General features: G+C 43.3%; 1 protein-coding gene across 1 annotated transcript in view; it reads right to left on the bottom strand.

Moving 5' to 3' along the window:
• LOC306919825 (protein TANC1-like) overlaps positions 1 to 19,243 on the bottom strand; it is a gene marked incomplete at its 5' end in the record, with an annotated part of 64,403 nt that overhangs the window by 32,337 nt on the left and 12,823 nt on the right. The gene's annotated exons all lie outside the window — the stretch shown is intronic.

The following is a 19,243-nucleotide window of genomic DNA, read 5'->3' as shown; positions in this document are numbered from 1 at the left end:
AATAAAATAAATAATATAGATGAAGATACATTACACTCTGTATATTTAGTACAGTGGTTTTCAGACAGTGGTCCTTGAGCTGGTTCCAGGTGGTCCCCAGCTAAATGATGTAGAGGTGGTAACCAAATGGACCCTTATAGATCTTTAATAACTCTTAAGCTCTCAAGAGTTACATTATTGTTACAAATTACTTGTACAATTACTTCAATTACAAGAAGTGCACAAGAGAATGTAGACAAATTGTTATTTTCATCAACGCCTGTTATCTCCTATATGGTACCACATCAATACAGCATGGAATTGTGGACAAAATCCTTAGTCTTTGTTCTGAGAGGCAGAATCTCATCAAAATGGTGGTCCGTGGCTCAAAAACAGAATAAACTAGAACTGCACTCTGTCGAGTGCCTACTTGCTTGTTGCACACAAGTAGGCCATTTACCTACTAGTGCGCAAGCAGAGCGCGCAAGTACTGTCTTTCTTCTCTTTGAAAGAACGATTGAAATATTGAATTATTAGGTTTAGCTATTTGCTACGTACCTACTTTTGGCACGTGAAAAAGGAGTATTATGAAGTATATCGTAATAAAGATGTGGATTAAAGGACCCAATGCCTTCGATGGTGACGTATATCTCGATCAGTGTCGGGTGGATTAAAGGAAATGCCTCTATGTATATGTATATGTAATTTGTAAGTTGATTAGCGGTATACTGTGGTTACTTTTGATGCGTATGCACCGTCCCAGCATATGACGTCAGGGTATGGCGTCATATGCTAGCTCTCAATGATGACTAGCTCTCAATGATGACGTAATAAAGATGTGGATTAAAGGTCCCAATGCCAGAGTGTAATTGGTTTTCGATGGTGACGTAATGACGATATGTTTTAGTGTCGGGAGGATTAGAGGTAATGCTCCTATGTATACATGTATGTAGTCTGGCACCACTGCCGTATCAGGCACAAGTAGTCATTACGTCATTTGCTGGGACGGTGCATACGCATCGTCGGGCGAAACTAGTACTTGCGCGCTCTGCTTGCGCAAGTAATAATGGGCCATGATATGAAATGGGTTGAGAACCACTGTTTTAGTACATTGATATTGATATACTCTCTGTATAGTCAATAGAAAAGGCCTGAAAGGAGCGCACCTGCATCAACATTATCATCATATAAGAATGGCCATTTTGCAGATTTTCTTTTCCCTCTCATCCAAGGAGATTTTTATTCCACTAATAATCAGAATAACACCCAATCAAAATAACAATTAATGTCCTCGATATAAGGTGTACCAGTTAGAACCTGGGGCTATCCTCCTCCTGTGTACCAGTTAGAACCTGGGGCTATCCTCCTCCTGTTTACCAGTTAGAACCTTGGGCTATCCTCCTCCTGTGTACCAGTTAGAACCAGTTAGAACCTGGGGCTATCCTCCTCCTGTGTACCAGTTAGAACCAGTTAGAACATGGGGCTATCCTCCTCCTGTGTACCAGTTAGAACCAGTTAGAACATGGGGCTATCCTCCTCCTGTTTACCAGTTAGAACCTGGGGCTATCCTCCTCCTGTGTACCAGTTAGAACCTGGGGCTATCCTCCTCCTGTTTACCAGTTAGAACCTGGGGCTATCCTCCTCCTGTGTACCAGTTAGAACCTGGGGCTATCCTCCTCCTGTGTACCAGTTAGTACCTGGGGCTATCCTCCTCCTGTGTACCAGTTAGAACCTGGGGCTATCCTCCTCCTGTTTACCAGTTAGAACCTGGGGCTATCCTCCTCCTGTGTACCAGTTAGAACCTGGGCCTATCCTCCTCCTGTTTACCAGTTAGAACCTGGGGATATCCTCCTCCTGTGTACCAGTTAGTACCTGGGGCTATCCTCTTCCTGTGTACCAGTTAGAACCTGGGGATATCCTCCTCCTGTGTACCAGTTAGAACCTGGGGCTATCCTCCTCCTGTGTACCAGTTAGAACCTGGGGCTATCCTCCTCCTGTTTACCCGTTAGAACCTGGGGCTATCCTCCTCCTGTGTACCAGTTAGAACCAGTTAGAACCTGGGGCTATCCTCCTCCTGTTTACCAGTTAGAACCAGTTAGAACCTGGGGCTATCCTCCTCCTGTTTACCAGTTAGAACCAGTTAGAACCTGGGGCTATCCTCCTCCTGTGTACCAGTTAGAACCTGGGGCTATCCTCCTCCTGTTTACCAGTTAGAACCTGGGGCTATCCTCCTCCTGTGTACCAGTTAGAACCTGGGGCTATCCTCCTCCTGTGTACCAGTTAGAACCTGGGGCTATCCTCCTCCTGTGTACCAGTTAGAACCTGCAGGGGCTATCCTCCTCCTGTGTACCAGTTAAAACCTGGGGCTATCCTCCTCCAGTGTACCAGTTAGTACCTGGGGCTATCCTCCTCTGTGTACCAGTTAGAACCTGGGGCTATCCTCCTCCTGTTTACCAGTTAGAACCAGTTACCAGTTAGCTACTCAGAGCTACTCAGCTCGACCCCGCATTACACCAGGACATTTTTGCTTATTCCTTCTAAATCTCTGTATATAAAATATAGCTAACTCGTCGAATCTCTTAGTTACATCAATATTGTTACAAAAATATTAAGATTATAAAGATCGCTTTGGTCATTTTGACTGCCAGGGACTTTCCCATTCACTTCCCATGATCGCGGTGGTTTGACTCATATGGATATAAAGAATCAACTGACTGAGAGAAAACGCTAATGTTACTGCCGTCGAATTATTACAAATTTCGCTCCCTGACAATATCGCTGAGACAGTTTATTTACAGTTGTCACTGAGACAGTTTATTTATTTTTGGACCACAATGCTTATATGAGACAATTTAAAATGAAACTTCTATGACAGTGCTGACATAATGAAGTGACATTATTCCGGTAGAGTGTCTCAGCCAGGCCCCCAGTAAGGCTATCCAACGTTGAAGATGCCACTACCTACTGGCGAAATGTGGAATTGCAGCACTTAATGGAAGTGGACGGACGTTCATGAGGTCACGTGAAAAGCCCGGACCTCAAAATTGAGGTCCGGGACTAAGCTAGTCTAAACTTCCGCTCGCTCGAGCCATTGAGTTATAATTATACTTCCGGAAGTCTTCCGGGTGCTTCAAAACGCCACTGAGCAACTTCCACTGAAATGAATAGCGGGGGGGGGGGGCTAACGCTCCAGTTCGGTCTCTATCCTTCTTTATACTCTATGGTCTCAGCCCTGCGGTCGCTCCTCGTCTATATTAAGGCGTCTTACTGGTAGGATACTCTGCTAAAACAGTTGCTTCACAAAAAAAAGCAGAGCAGTAAACCAATAATGGTGCCAAGCGATCGATGAAAGTCCCTCTTGTTCAAAAGTTTGCCTGCATTTTTTGGGGGTTTTTTGTCTAGTCTTTTTAATTTGATTTAATTTTAGTGTCTATAGTATTTTGCGAAAGTCTTGCTTATTGTTGTCATATTGTCTTGATCACTTTCACTTTTTCATGTCCTTTCTGTAAACAAAAAATGTCCAATGTCCAGGTTGTGGGTCTGTGTTTGCCTGTGGTGTAGTGCTGGATTCATCATATCGCTATACCTGCCAACCCTACCAATTCTCATGGGAGTCTCCCTATTTCTAACGCTCTCTCCTGCTGTGCTCCTGGTGGGTGATTTATCCTGTTAATCACCTGATTTTACAGAGATACAAATCAAATGGATGATTCCCCCGTTTCTGTGTTGTACACCGATGTGCCTCTGCCTCCAACTGGGAGGCACTGTTGATTTCGTCGACTAAAACTATGACAAAGAAATGTGCGTCGACTACCTTTTTTCACTGACGGAAACTAAATGAAAAATAAATTAAAACTAAGCTATGATGACTAAAACTAAGACTAAATATACTGACAATTTGGCCAACAGATAATAACTAGACTAAAATGTTAGGAAGGGACTAGTGGACAAGAGATCCAGTGTAAGTCATTTTACACTTGGTTGCATGCTGAAAATAGCTGATCTAAAAGCTAACGACAACGCGGTGTGAGCTTGTAGATCAGCTATTTATATATATTCTATATATCAGCAAGCAAGTGTAAAATGAGTCATTACGACGGCATGAAGGCCTGTCAAAATAAATTTTAGTCTACTAAATCAACTGTAGATTTAGTCGACTAAAATCTTATGATATTTAGTCGACTAAAACTAGACTAACACTAAGATATTACTAAAACTAAATGAAAACTATTCAAGAGACTATGACTAAAACTAAAATCAAAATTTGCTGTCAAAATCAACACTAGGTGTGTTTCTTTTTTGCGCATTAAGGCTCTTGCGCAAAATCTCCTGGATGGAAACACCTCAAAATGCGAATAAGTCTCCATTTTTCTATTGTCACCCTCAAATCTGAATTTGATGTTTTATCCACAGGACGAGCTGAGGAGATGTTGTTAAAATCGAGACACGCCTATTATGAGTTTGGAGAGAAGCCTAGTAAATTATTGGCCCACCAAATTAGACAGTCAGCAGCTTCCCGGTTGATCACTGAAATTAAGGGCACATCAGGTGCGACGACTGACCCAATAGAAATTAATGCTGAATTTAAAATGTTTTACTCCACTCTATACTCATCAGATTCATCAGCTGACGAGGAGAAATATAATTCATTTTTTGAATCATTGGATATCCCCACCATTAACCCTGCTCAAAAAGGTTATTTAGATAAATCTATCTCCCACCAAGAAATTTCTGATGCTATAACCGCTATGCAGAGTGGGAAATGTCCTGGACCTGATGGCTTTCCAGTTGAATTTTATAAAAAATTTGCTGTCAAATTAGTTCCTATTCTGACAAAAATGTTTCTTGAATCTCTAGAGTGTGGTCAACTCCCCCAAACTTTGCGTCAAGCCTCCATCTCACTCATTTTGAAAAAAAACAAAGACCCTCTCAGTTGTGGCTCTTATCGGCCCATTTCTCTATTGAATGTTGACGTAAAGCTACTTGCTAAGGTATTAGCTCTGCGACTTGAGTCCATTCTCCCTTGTATTGTTTCCTCGGATCAGACGGGCTTTATTAAGAATAGACACTCATTTTTTAATATTAGGCGACTTTTCAATATTATGTATAACCCCTCATCTTCTCAATACCCGGAAGTACTTGTCTCGTTGGATGCCGAGAAGGCATTTGATAGAGTAGAATGGGCCTTTTTATTGGTAACCTTAAACAGATTTGGATTTGGCGAAACATTTCTTAAATGGGTTAGTTTACTGTACTCATCTCCAATGTCCTCAGTTCATACTAATAACAACTACTCTGAGTACTTCCCTCTTTTCAGAGGGACAAGACAAGGGTGTCCTCTCTCTCCCCTACTTTTCGCACTCGCTATTGAACCGCTTGCCATGACATTACGGCAGAGCCCGCACTTGAGTGGTATAGTTAGAGGCGGTGCTGAGCACAAGGTCTCATTATATGCTGATGATCTGCTTTTATATATCTCTGATCCAGCCACCTCTCTACCTTATGCCCTCTCTATTCTCGAGTCTTTTGGTGAAATCTCAGGTTATAAATTAAACTTTGATAAGAGCGAGCTCTTCCCGATAAATGACGCTGCCCGCGACTACCCATTAGAAACATTACCTTTCAAAGTCTCCCGCCACGGTTTTTCTTATCTTGGGGTAATCGTTAAAGATAAATTTGAAAAACTTTTTGAACACAATTTCTCTCCACTTTTAACCCGTACCAAACAAGATCTTGAGCGCTGGTCTCTTCTGCCATTAACACTTGCAGGCCGTATTAATTCTGTTAAAATGAACATTCTTCCTAAATTTCTGTATCTCTTTCAATGTATACCAATCTTTATCACGAAATCATTTTTCAAAAAATTGGATACTATTATTTCGGGGTTTATTTGGAACAAAAAGATGGCGAGGCTGCGCAAGACCATCTTAGAGAAACCAAAACAACTTGGTGGAATGGCACTACCCAATTTTTTGTTCTACTACTGGGCCGCTAATTTTCAAGTTATATTGCATTGGCTGCATGACTACAATCTACAATCATCCCCTGCATGGTGGCTCATGGAATCCACTTCCTGTGCCCCGGCATCTCTGACTGCCTTAGTATGTGCTCCCTCAATTGCGCCATTATCTAAATTCTCTTCCAATGTTTTAGTTAAGTCGACTCTTAAGATCTGGACTCAGTTTAAACGCCATTTTGATATTCAACTATTCCCATTAATAACCCCTCTGTGTGCAAATCCATTATTTCCTTCTTCCTTACAGGATCGGGCATTCAAAATTTGGTATGACCATGGCATTAAGTCAGTCAAAGATTTGTTTGACGGTGGCACGTTCGTTTCGTTTGACCAGATTGTTCAAAAGTATAAGCTACCCAGAACCCACTTTTTCCGTTACTTGCAAGTCCGTGATTTTGTTCGCCAAAAATTTACTAGCTTCCCGACTATTCCACCTAATTCACCTATAGACATAATTATAGCATCAGCTCCTCTTAGTCTTAAGGGAAAGATATCGTCACTCTATACCTCATTATTTGACCTTCATTTACCCTCAACCACTGCCTATAAAAATCTTTGGGCCCAGGACCTGGAGGAAGAAATTTCTGATGAAACCTGGGAGGCCATTATGGGTCGTGTTCATTCTTCATCAATATGTGCTAATCATGGGGTGTTGCAATGTAAATTTCTCCACCGGGTGTACTGGACCAAGGTTCGGTTAGCCAGGATTTATGATAGTGTCGATCCAATGTGCGATAGATGCCACCAGGCTCCAGCTAATCTTCTTCATATGTTTTGGACCTGTCCAGCCTTACAGTCTTTTTGGTCAGCTATATTTGATACTATTTCAGATGTGTTACAGTTGCCCATAGAGCCATCCCCTATTATTTCCCTATTTGGTGTCCTTCCTGAAACTATCCCCCTGCCTAAATATCAATCTGACCTGGTCGCTTTTGTGACGCTTCTGGCAAGACGTCTTATTCTCATGCATTGGAAAAAAACATACCCCCCCTCACATTCCCGTTGGATATCTGACATACTATATTTTTTAAAATTGGAAAAAATTAAATATACATTGCGTGGCTCAATCTCCAAATTCAATAGAGCATGGCAGCCTTTTCTATCTCATGTTGACCGTCTTACACTTGTGCCCCCGATTGAACCTGAATAGCTGTCGCCTGACTAGCCAACCTGTCTTGTCTGGATGATGTTTGTGACCAAGAACTGTAACTCTGTACATTGACTATATTGGAGTGGGGTTTTTATTTTTATTTTTATTTTTATTTTTATTTGTATATATGTATATGTATGTTTTGTTTTGTTCTGAATGTTCTTTGGTTGTCTTGATTTGGAATTTGTGTGTTGTTTGTGTTTCAGTTTTTGTTGTATTTGTTACTCTGTTTGTATTTCTCAAGTTACTGCTATACTTGTAAAAAAACAAAAAATTTAATAAACAGAACATTAAAAAAAAAAAAAAGTCTCCATTTTTCTTTTTCGCACTGAAGGTGGCGGATTTTGGCTTTTTCGAAAAAAGGGAAATGTGCAAATAGTGTATGGTTTTTAATTAGAAAGCATTGAACTCTATCGCTTTTGAACTGTATAAATAAAATAAAAAACGATGGAGAGGCAGTGGAGTGAACGTTGCATGGTAGGGTGGCTAGAGAGGGAGAGGGAGTGATGTTGTGGATACATATGGTCCCAATTTACTACTACCCGACCCGTCCGATTAATAATTGTGTAGTGTGTTCAAAGATCCCATATGAAGTCTGAATCCTCCTGAGTTGATCGGGCGCTCCGATCATTTTAACATCTGGAACGCTACTGTATGGATGCAACACACACACACACACACGATAAGCAACCTAAACGTGTAGGCTAGGCTATAGCCGATGAAACAAGTTATTCACAACTGTTTGCAGCTGCAATCAATCAATTTACAGTATAAACGACCAGTATGCTCCAATCGAGTCCCGCGACATATAGGCTACATGTGCCCCGAATATATTAAGACAAGCATTACACAACAAATCGTTGTACGTTCTTTGACTGTAGGTGTTGTCAATACTGTGAAAGCAGCAGATGCCCGCTGGCGAGCTGGGGTGGAGGAGGGTGAGACAGGTGGTAGCTGGGGTGGAGGAGGGTGAGACAGGTGGTAGCTGGGGTGGAGGAGGGTGAGACAGGTGGTAGCTGTGGTGGAGAAGGGTGATGACAGGTGGTAGCTGGGGTGGAGGAGGGTGAGACAGGTGGTAGCTGGGGTGGAGGAGGGTGAGACAGGTGGTAGCTGGGGTGGAGGAGGGTGAGACAGGTGGTAGCTGGGGTGGAGGAGGGTGAGCAGCAAAAGTATAAGCAGACAGCAGCGCAGCAGTATCAGAGGCCATCCAGACGAGGACGATTTCGGTGTTTCTGGGGCAAGTAATTAGCCGATCTGCCCTTTTTGTCACACGGAGACGGCGTTTTGGGGGACTTTAACGGCTAATTTTGAAACTACCTTCCAGAGTGGGAAAGTTTGAGTTTCAGTGTGCAGCAGCAAGCAGCAAGCAGGATGAGCAGTGCAAACTTCCAGATTAAATTGCCAGTATGAAGATGGAATGAGTGTGTGATTGGATGAAATTAATCATGTGAATGAGAACATGATGCTGAGGCGCAGGCGGCCCAATGATTGACCGGCAGCAACTGCACTGAGTTTCCTGACTGAACTTGCTCTGCGAAAGTCTGTGACAGGCACGACATACATCCATGTTCTAACTATTATGCACACGCACGCACGCACGCACGCACGCACGCACGCACGCACGCACGCACGCACGCACGCACGCAAAGTTTTATTTTCTTTTTTCTTTTTTTTCCTTTCTTTTTTACTTTTGAACACTAAATTAAAGCAATAAGCCACAAGAGGTCTCAGGTTACCGTGTGTTTTATAATGGCCGAGAGGCATATGTAGACCCGACGCGTAGTGGAGGGTCTCCGACCCTCAAAGCCATTATAAAATCCACGGTAAGCTGGGACCTCGCGTGGCTTATTGCTTTTCTAAAACGGTTACAAACATATAGCAATAATAACCTCATAAAACTATTACATTCACAAAAGTAGCTATGCTTTGCACCCATAGACATATAAACGTAGACGCCCTTTCCGGCTCTGAGGCGCGTGTCACAATTGAAGGCACAATTTTCCCGAGATTCCTTGCAAAGCATTTGCCTTCAATGAGCAGCTTCCGCGTGCGTAACATAAGTCCCGGAAAAGACGTGCTGTGATTGGCCAGTATAGTCACTTGAGTGACAGCGAGAGTCATGGAGGAGTCGCATGAGTGACGTCACTTGGGCAGCGACGCAGAGTGCCTTCAACAAATGCCTTCAGCACTTCTAAATAAGAAAGCTGCGGAGAACTGTTGCTTTGTGTTCACTCTTTAATGTGTTCTGTTAGTAATCTAATCCCCCCTGGCTCTGATGTTGTATTGTTATATTAATAACTTTGTTGTTTGTGTTTGTTTGTTTGTCTTGTTTTGTATTGTAATGTATTGTCATGACTGTTAAAAAGATTTGTTTAAAAAAAAGAAAAGCCTTCAGCACTGCACTTCCGCCTTCATTGGGATACACGTCGCTCCAATGAACTGCAACGGCCAGTGAGGCATCTATTTTTTACAATATCTATGTTTGCGCCCACCAGAGCGAGCCACACTTCCTTGTTTTTACTCCAGTCTCTGTGACGGGGGAATAGGAGGCACTTGATGTCTTTAAGACGCCGCCCGGAGCCACACATTCACTTGGGTATATTGAGGCCATTTGCTATTATTGTTTTGATGAATTGAACAAGGTGGACCCTCTTGTAAACAAGTGTAATACTTTATTGGGTCGTCCACTCACAGTTAAGTCTTTGTATTGAGTTTGTGCTTGAAATGTACTGTAATTCTGCAAACTGTTAATAAATATTTCAATCAATCAATCAATTATACCCCAGAAAATCTCCCTTTCTCAAATCTGAATGCTATTGCACATGTCAGAACCCTTGTTAATGTTTACAATGGAACATGCAAACTTGTACTTATCCCATTATTTAGCTTAGCACTCATGAAAATTATTCAGTGGGCATGATGAACCAGATTATGTAGTTTTTAATAAAATAAATGCATCAGTGCATGAAAAACACAGATGGGAGGCTCTGTGATAACATCGGCTAACAATTTATAAATCTCTCTGTGGAATAAAAAAAAAAGGTCAAGGACTTATGTTCAAGTCCATCAAAGCTTGTTGTCTCTCTCTTTCTTTCAAGAGGCTTATGAATCCAAACCAAGGAGTGTTTAACTAGATTACACACTGCAGTACATCAAGTAAGGATATGGATCTGAGAAAAAAAAAGTTGTTTTACAATATAGCTCCATCATGTAATCCTCCCAAACCCACGCATGCACACACGCACCCACGCACGCACGCATGCACACACGCACCCACACTCTTTTGGGGACATTGCTTTCACCTAAACCTGTCCCAGGATGTGGCATATGTCAGGAACACACACACGCATGCATGCACGCATGCACACACACACACACACACACACACACACACACACACACACACACACACACACACACACACACTAACACTGAGGATTCCAGTGTGCACGTATAATTAATGAGCGGGAATGTGAGTAGGAAGACTCACAGAAGCATTCATTGTTCACTGCAGTCATCCAAACACAGTACACACTACACACTGTCACTGCAGTCATCCGAACACACTACACACTGTCACTGCAGTCATCCGAACACACTACACACTGTCACTGCAGTCATCCGAACACACTACACACTACACACTACACACTACACACTGTCACTGCAGTCATCCGAACACACTACACACTGTCACTGCAGTCATCCGAACACACTACACACTATGACACTACACACTGTCACTGCAGTCATCCGAACACACTACACACTGTCACTGCAGTCATCCGAACACACTACACACTACACACTACACACTACACACTGTCACTGCAGTCATCCGAACACACTACACACTGTCACTGCAGTCATCCGAACACACTACACACTATGACACTACACACTGTCACTGCAGTCATACGAACACACTACACACTACACACTGTCACTGCAGTCATACGAACACACTACACACTGTCACTGCAGTCATACGAACACACTACACACTACACACTGTCACTGCAGTCATACGAACACACTACACACTACACACTGTCACTGCAGTCATACGAACATACTACACACTGTCACTGCAGTCATACGAACACACTACACACTACACACTGTCACTGCAGTCATACGAACACACTACACACTGTCACTGCAGTCATACGAACACACTACACACTGTCACTGCAGTCATACGAACACACTACACACTGTCACTGCAGTCATCCGAACACACTACACACTACACACTGTCACTGCAGTCATCCGAACACACTACACACTGTCACTGCAGTCATACGAACACACTACACACTACACACTGTCACTGCAGTCATACGAACACACTACACACTGTCACTGCAGTCATACGAACACACTACACACTACACACTGTCACTGCAGTCATCCGAACACACTACACTACACACTGTCACTGCAGTCATACGAACACACTACACACTACACACTGTCACTGCAGTCATACGAACACACTACACACTGTCACTGCAGTCATCCGAACACAGTACACACTACACACTGTCACTGCAGTCATCCGAACAAACTACACACTACACACTGTCACTGCAGTCATACGAACACACTACACACTACACACTGTCACTGCAGTCATACGAACACACTACACACTACACACTGTCACTGCAGTCATCCGAACACACTACACACTACACACTGTCACTGCAGTCATCCGAACACACTACACACTACACACTGTCACTGCAGTCATACGAACACACTACACTACACACTGTCACTGCAGTCATACGAACACACTACACACTACACACTGTCACTGCAGTCATACGAACACACTACACACTACACACTGTCACTGCAGTCATACGAACACACTACACTACACACTGTCACTGCAGTCATACGAACACACTACACACTACACACTGTCACTGCAGTCATACGAACACACTACACTACACACTGTCACTGCAGTCATACGAACACACTACACACTGTCACTGCAGTCATACGAACATACTACACACTACACACTGTCACTGCAGTCATACGAACACACTACACACTACACACTGTCACTGCATAGGCATATAGCATACTGTGATTCATATAACATATTCTAAAACGGTTAGTCCCGATACTTGATTCTGATTGGCTGGTTACCGTCACGTGACCGTTGTAAATTTCATCGATAACCCACACCTTCAATCACTTTATATCATTCCCAGCTGATTACGCATCTCTGTAGCTGTACTGGGGAAGGGGAGCGCTTGATTGCCTTACGAACCCATGCTCATATGACTGTGAATGTGTGGCTCCAGGCAGCCCCGTAAAGACTATTCTCCCGTCGTCACATAGTCTACTTGCCGAGCAAAACAAGGAAGTGATGTGTCTCGCTCTGGTGGTGCAAAGTGTAGCTACTTTTGTGAATTTAATAGTTTTATTAGGTTAATATTGCTATATGTTTTTAACCGTTTTAGAAAAGCAATAAACCACTCGAGGCCCCAGCTTATCGGATATTTTACAATAGCTGGGAGGGTAGAAGACCCTGCCTACACCTCCCAGCCATTGTAAAATACCCGATAACCTGAGACCTCTCGTGGCTTATTGCTTAAATCAACCATCAACATTGCCTGTACAAAGTGTACAGTATATGGCATTACTGTAGCCTCTAATCCTCACAGAGTAGGATAAACAAGACAGACTCCAGTCATCTCTCTCTCAAATAATATTGGCAGACAATCCCTCGAACAGAAAACAGATCCCAGCATCCCGGGCGGCCAGTGTGATGACATCACATCAGCAGGGTCATGGCGTACTACACTGCTTAATTCAGTCTGGAGTAATCTGGGGGCATGCGAGGCAGCTGTACTACTCTGAGAGCTGTTACTGGACTAAAAGCTTTAAAGCAGCAATTACAGTATGGCTGCAGCTGGGAGAAATGAGCAAGCCCCATCCCTAAGAATCCTTCTATGCTGAGTTTAAGAGTAATCATCACACAATATTCAGATCTCTCCCATTGCCACACAACATCATTGTGCATGCTTAGCATTAAAAGCTCCTAATGCATTATAACATCAATATTTAATATACTGTATAGTGGCTGATGGCACGAAATGTGCTGCAAATGTGTATGTTATACAGTGATGAAGTATACAGTACATGCTATATAGGCCCAGTAGTATAGGCCATCATCTCATTAAAAAGAAGTCCATAATAACAGCCTTGTTTCTTCCCTATTCTGATCCTCATCCAGATGAAAGCAGCAACTGTCCTATAAGCGACAGTGATGACTGTCAGCCATTACTGTTGAAGAACTCCTTGGGGGATCTCCTCTTCCGCTTTGAAGAGAAAGGAAAAGGCTACAGCAGGAGGGGGTTGAAGATGACAACTTGAGGACGCAGTTAACCATTTAAAGTCACGTGACATTCATTTTAGTAGTCTGTTTTTAGCCACATCTCTTGTAGCTCCATTGTCATTACAGTCATTAGACGTTTGTCTAGGGTATGCGCGACTGTGCGTGCATAAAGTGAAAGCAAATCGAGCGAGTTTAACGTTGTTTAATGTCATTTAATGCAATCAGATAGGACTTTTCTGTTTGGATGTATCATGGGCTGTCAAGGCCAGAAAGTAGTTTTTTGCCTCTCAGTAGGCGTTCCCGCAAAACTTCTGGGTATGATGATGATGATGGCACGCACATACAGTCTATATGGAAGGAATTCTGCAATGCTGAAAAATGTATGCTGCAGGGTCCTGCTGTGCCCAAGGATTACATGTCATCAGAAACAGGTACAATGGGTACTCTGACAACGCGTAGGCCTACAATGCGTGCGTAGAGCATAACTGGGACGAACATGCATTTTGTTCTTGACTCGCATTGTTCTTCAGTAGGCCGTTGTCCAACTGGCACAGGTCTAGTTCACTGTAAAACTAGACAGTGAACTAAATAAATAAATACAATCATGTAAATTAAAAAACATGTTTTAACCATGTTTAGAGAAGAAAATAAATGTATGTGGATAGTTTATTGTGAAACATATATCTAAGAAAAAGATTATATCGGAAATAGCTTTTGTTTAATTGAAAAGGTTACACTGTATGACTTTTATTTTGGTTTTATACTTCTTTGTACGACGGTATCACACATTGCATCACAATGTGTTGTGAAAATATAGATACGGTTTTGGCTTATGACAAAATGGGGACACCAGATTGAAACTGTAGTGTTCACTGTGTGCATCCGACCTCAGTGAGAAGTAGAACACTAGAACACGATGCGGAGATGTTCCCCTCGGCTTCGCTTAAGATGCCCCAAATTATGCCTCCTCTGCATTGGAAACTAAATGTGGAGCGTGGAAAATGTTCCCGCACACAGAGCGTACGAAATAATGGAACCAAATGGACCCTATGGGGCCCTCACAAGGGGTCCATTTGGAGTAAAATCAATCAAGTTTTTTTTTTCCAGAGTACTGCCACCTCAATCAATTGAATCAGTTAATCAATCAGCCATCAGGGATTGTCAATGTCATTCATCCACTGTGTCATTCATCCACTGTGTAAAGCAGTCTACAACTAGAGAAATGTGCTCCTCGGAGTACAGGTCTCCGTCAGGCCAGCTAGTAGAAGTCAACCTTAGCCAATCAGGATGGAATATGAAAGATTTGACAGATCTGTCTTGATCCCTTGACTATATAGGGTGTAACAAAATCTCCTGGAGAGGGCGTCAACATATGTGTCACGTGGTAGCGGCCGCCATACTTGCTGGCTTGTCTGGTTTGTTTACATTGAGCGACCATCGGGTGTGCTTGTATACGTTCTTTTTTTAAACTGACCTCACAATGGTGCGGACTTGCTCTGTAAATAAGTGCCACAGCAGGTCACGTCGAGGGAATGAGCCAGAAAACGGAATTAGATTTTCAGCTTTCCAGCATGGAGACAGTATCAAGGAACCCAGATTGACAAGTTTACAAAAAGACGTAGAATGGCTTGGATCGGCGCACGGGCGCAGAGACATAACGTTCAACAAAGTATCTAAGCACAGCCGTGTTTGTTCACAACATTTTCCTTGTCCTTGTAATGTATTTTGGCCCGACGTTCTTTCTATCCATCCTGGTGTTGGTTCACTATGTTGTCGCCAAGAACGAGCTCAATATTTACAAAAACATACCACCGTCACTCCATTCTGAGTGATGCGGGCTAGAATTTAATGCCCACGAGAGGGCCGTCCCTAGCTTTTTAGACGCCGCCCCCCTCTTGGTGACGTACACGTTGGCACACGCTATAGAGTAGAGGTCTTCGGGCTTACCCGAGCTCCGAAGATACTGCAGGTCCGAACCGACCCGCAGCTGGTCCCGGTTCCGTTTACTAGAAGTCACTCCCGGGTACGTTCAGATATTTGTCTCCACCAGGCCGAAGGCATGGGGAGAGAGTATGTTTTGCACTCCGTCCGTGTGTGTGTGTGTGTGTGTGTGTGTCCGTCCTTCCTTCCTTCCTTCCTTCCTTCCGTCCTTCCGTCCGTCCGTTATCAGCTAATCTCCGGCACCGTTGGCCCGATCCATGCCAAACTTTGCACACACACTCCCTGGATGCCAACAACGAACCTCTGCCCCAAATATTCTTCAATGGCCTGTTATAGCGCCACCATGAGGCCGATTTAGGCAAAACACATTTCTGTACATTACTCGTACACATTTTATCCATACATCACACAATTCGGTATACACTATCTTCATAGTCATGTGATCAACACGGATCTGCACCATTTCCCATCTTCCATCCTGATTGGCTAAGATTGGCTTCCAAAGCTCACATGATTGGTCCGTTTCGAACAAAATGTCGCAAATCACAAACACAGTGTGCAATTTCCGTGAAATTATACACGCACATTTCCACTAGGCCGAGGACGACATGCCACTCATTATTTTCCAAATCAGCCTCATGGTGGCGCTATAACAGGCCAATTCCTGTTTTTAGCTATAACTGCATCGATCTGTATACAACTTATGTATGCGCACTCCCTAGAGGCCATGGAAACATTGTCTCTGCATCCCTCCACATCTACCGGTTATAGCGCCACCATGAGGCCGATTTCTGCAAAACACATTGCTTATGTTAGTCGCACAGATTTCATCCAAATCTCACGCAAATCGGTACACATGATCTCTGTAGTCATGTGAACAAGACAGTCTGTTGGATTTCTCAGATTCTACACTGATTGGCTAACATTGCCTTCCAAAGTTTTCAGGAGTGGCCCGTTTTGTTGCTGCACATGTCCTGCTCATCCAGAATTCTATCCTCAGAGATGCTATGAGTGATCTGGCTCTGCATTTCCTCAACAAAAGAAACAAACAAATAAACAAACATGTTTATATTACTCCTAAACATTTTGCCAAACATCTCACACAGTCCTATCCTCCTGGTGGAGACCTGTGCCCGGAGGGGCACTTTTTCTAGTTGAATCTGGAGTAGTAATATCAAAAAAATTGTTTTTCAAAAGTCAGCCTCCTGGTGGCGCTATAACAGGCCGTTCTGGAAAATTTGGGGTAGAGGTTCATCGTTGGCATCTAGGGAGTGTGTGTGAAAAATGTGGCATCGACCGGGTTAACGGTGCCGGAAATTAGCTGTTAACAGATGGACGGACGGACGGACGGACGGACGGACGGACGGACGGACACACACACACACGTACTCACGGACGGAGTGCAAAACATACTCTCTCCCCATGCCTTCGGCCTGGTGGAGACAATAATAGCAGCAGGATTTTCATTACTTTTAGTTCTACTTCACTACATCTGACAGGCAAATATTGTACATTTTACTCCACTACAATAATTTACTAGTAAGTTACTTTGTAGATTTTGATTATTATTACAAAACGTCAGCCCTATAAACATTTCGGCCATTTGAAAATATCTCATCTACAATTTGCAACGCATTGTGATCTTGTAGATATTCTATTTTCAAAAGATTTTAATACATTTGAAAACGTGTGAAATGGGACATTTGTGCATAATTTATAACACACTTTTACTTGTAAGGGCACGGTCACACTGCACTTTTATTCCACCTATGAGGGCGGATTCTGCCATTGCTTTTCAATGGGAATGGAGTGGTTTCTTGCCATTCGCAGATTTCTGCAAAAAAAACAAAAAAAAAACACTCACTGGCAGAATCCACCCTCATAGGTACAATAAACTTCAGTGTGACTTCTCTAACAGAGTACATTGAAGTAATGATACATTTACTTAACCCATTTAGCCTCATAAAACCTAACCTGAGGTTTCCGGAAACCTTCAAATTCTTACTAAAAAAATAAATGATGTTGCTACAGTATATGAGACACAGAGGGTGCAGCCGGCCTTTCAGGTCAAACAACGTAAAGGTTACACCAGGTCTAAATGGGTTAAGTAAAAAATGTGAGTCCCTTTCCACGACTGCCGATGTGTGATGTTTGGTACAGTAGGAGTAATTGATGTGTGATGTTTGGTACAGTAGGAGTAATTGATGTGTGATGTTTGGTACAGTAGGAGTAATTGATGTGTGATGTTTGGTACAGTAGGAGTACAGTAATGTGTGATGTTTGGTACAGTAGGAGTAATTGATGTGTGATGTTTGGTACAGTAGGAGTAATTGATGTGTGATGTTTGGTACAGTAGGAGTAATTGATGTGTGATGTTTGGTACAGTAGGAGTAATTGATGTGTGATGTTTGGTACAGTAGGAGTAATTGATGTGTGATGTTTGGTACAGTAGGAGTAATTGTAAAACAAAAATGTGTGAACGAGCGGGAATGTGAGCAGGAAGAAGTTCACTGCTGTCATCCGAACACAGTACACAGTACACACTACACACTGCATAAGCATAGCATACTGTGATTCTGTAGAGGTTCTGCTATGGCCTCCAGGGAGTGTGTGTGCTCAGTTTCACGTTGATCAGGCTGGAGATTAGCTGATTAGCATTAGCTGGACGGACGGACGGACGGACGGACGGACAGGGGCGAAAACAGGTGTCTCGGCCACACCTTCGGCCTGGCGGAGGCAATAACAGGTGATAAGATTAGGCTATTCAGGTCACTGGCAATTGTATAGATCCAGACCAGCACTGGTCCAACATAATATATATATGTTTTCTTTATTGTCTCCGGCAGGCCGAAAGGTAAGGCAGAGACTATGTTTTACACGCTGTCCGTCTGTGTGTGTGTGTGTGTGTGTGTGTGTGTGTGTGTGTGTGTGTGTGTGTGTGTGTGTGTGTGTGTGTGTGTGTGTGTGTGTGTGTGTGTGTGTGTGTGTGTGTGTGTGTGTGTGTGTGTGTCTCATTCTGTTTGTGTACAGCTAATCTCCGGCAATGTTGGCTTGATGGCACACACTCCCTGGATGCCAGAGCAGAACCTCTGCCCCCAGATTTTTCACATCTGATTGGCTAACATTAACATCTAAAGTTTGCAGAAGTGACCCGTTTTGAACAAAATGATACAAATCATGAACGCAGCGTCCGATTGCGGTGAAACTTTACACGCACATTCGCACTATATTGAGGAACAAATGCCACCCTTTTAACATTGCCCTAATATAGAGCTACCAGGAGCCTGATTTTTGCAAAACCATATACTCCCGCAACTTACACATTATCTTGCAGCACTCACAAGAGGGCACCATGCAAGTTACAGATCGTACAAATGATACCCCCAGAGTCTCCCGAGAGGAGAGGAGGAAGAGAGACTCGCTAGGACCGATTCAACGGCTACAACAAGGACAGTGACTCAGACGCAGAGAAGATTCAAACAACCCACCTTTACTCAAAAACACCAGAGTGAGGCCAAATGTGGGGACGGATGCATGCACGGATTCATGCACACCACACAGACTTATAGTCTGGTGAGACGTAGGAGGACGCAAACCACAGTCCTAGAGACCTCTAAGTGCCTGCAATCCCCCAAGAACACACAAGGCAGGTGGAGCCTCCTGTTGGCTCTGGCATAAGAGATAGAACAATAGCTGGAAGCCTGGATGAGAGGGGCAGTGATTTGGCCAATCACTGCTGACCCGCCAGCTGGAGTGTTGTGGTTCAGGGTCGAAACACTCTAAGAAGGATTGG

The sequence above is a fragment of the Electrona antarctica genome (genome assembly GCF_951216825.1).
Source record: "Electrona antarctica genome assembly, chromosome: 3".
Lineage (NCBI taxonomy): Eukaryota > Metazoa > Chordata > Actinopteri > Myctophiformes > Myctophidae > Electrona > Electrona antarctica.
The sequence above is the reverse complement of the archived record's forward strand: the minus strand, read 5'-3'. Positions and strand labels throughout refer to the sequence as shown.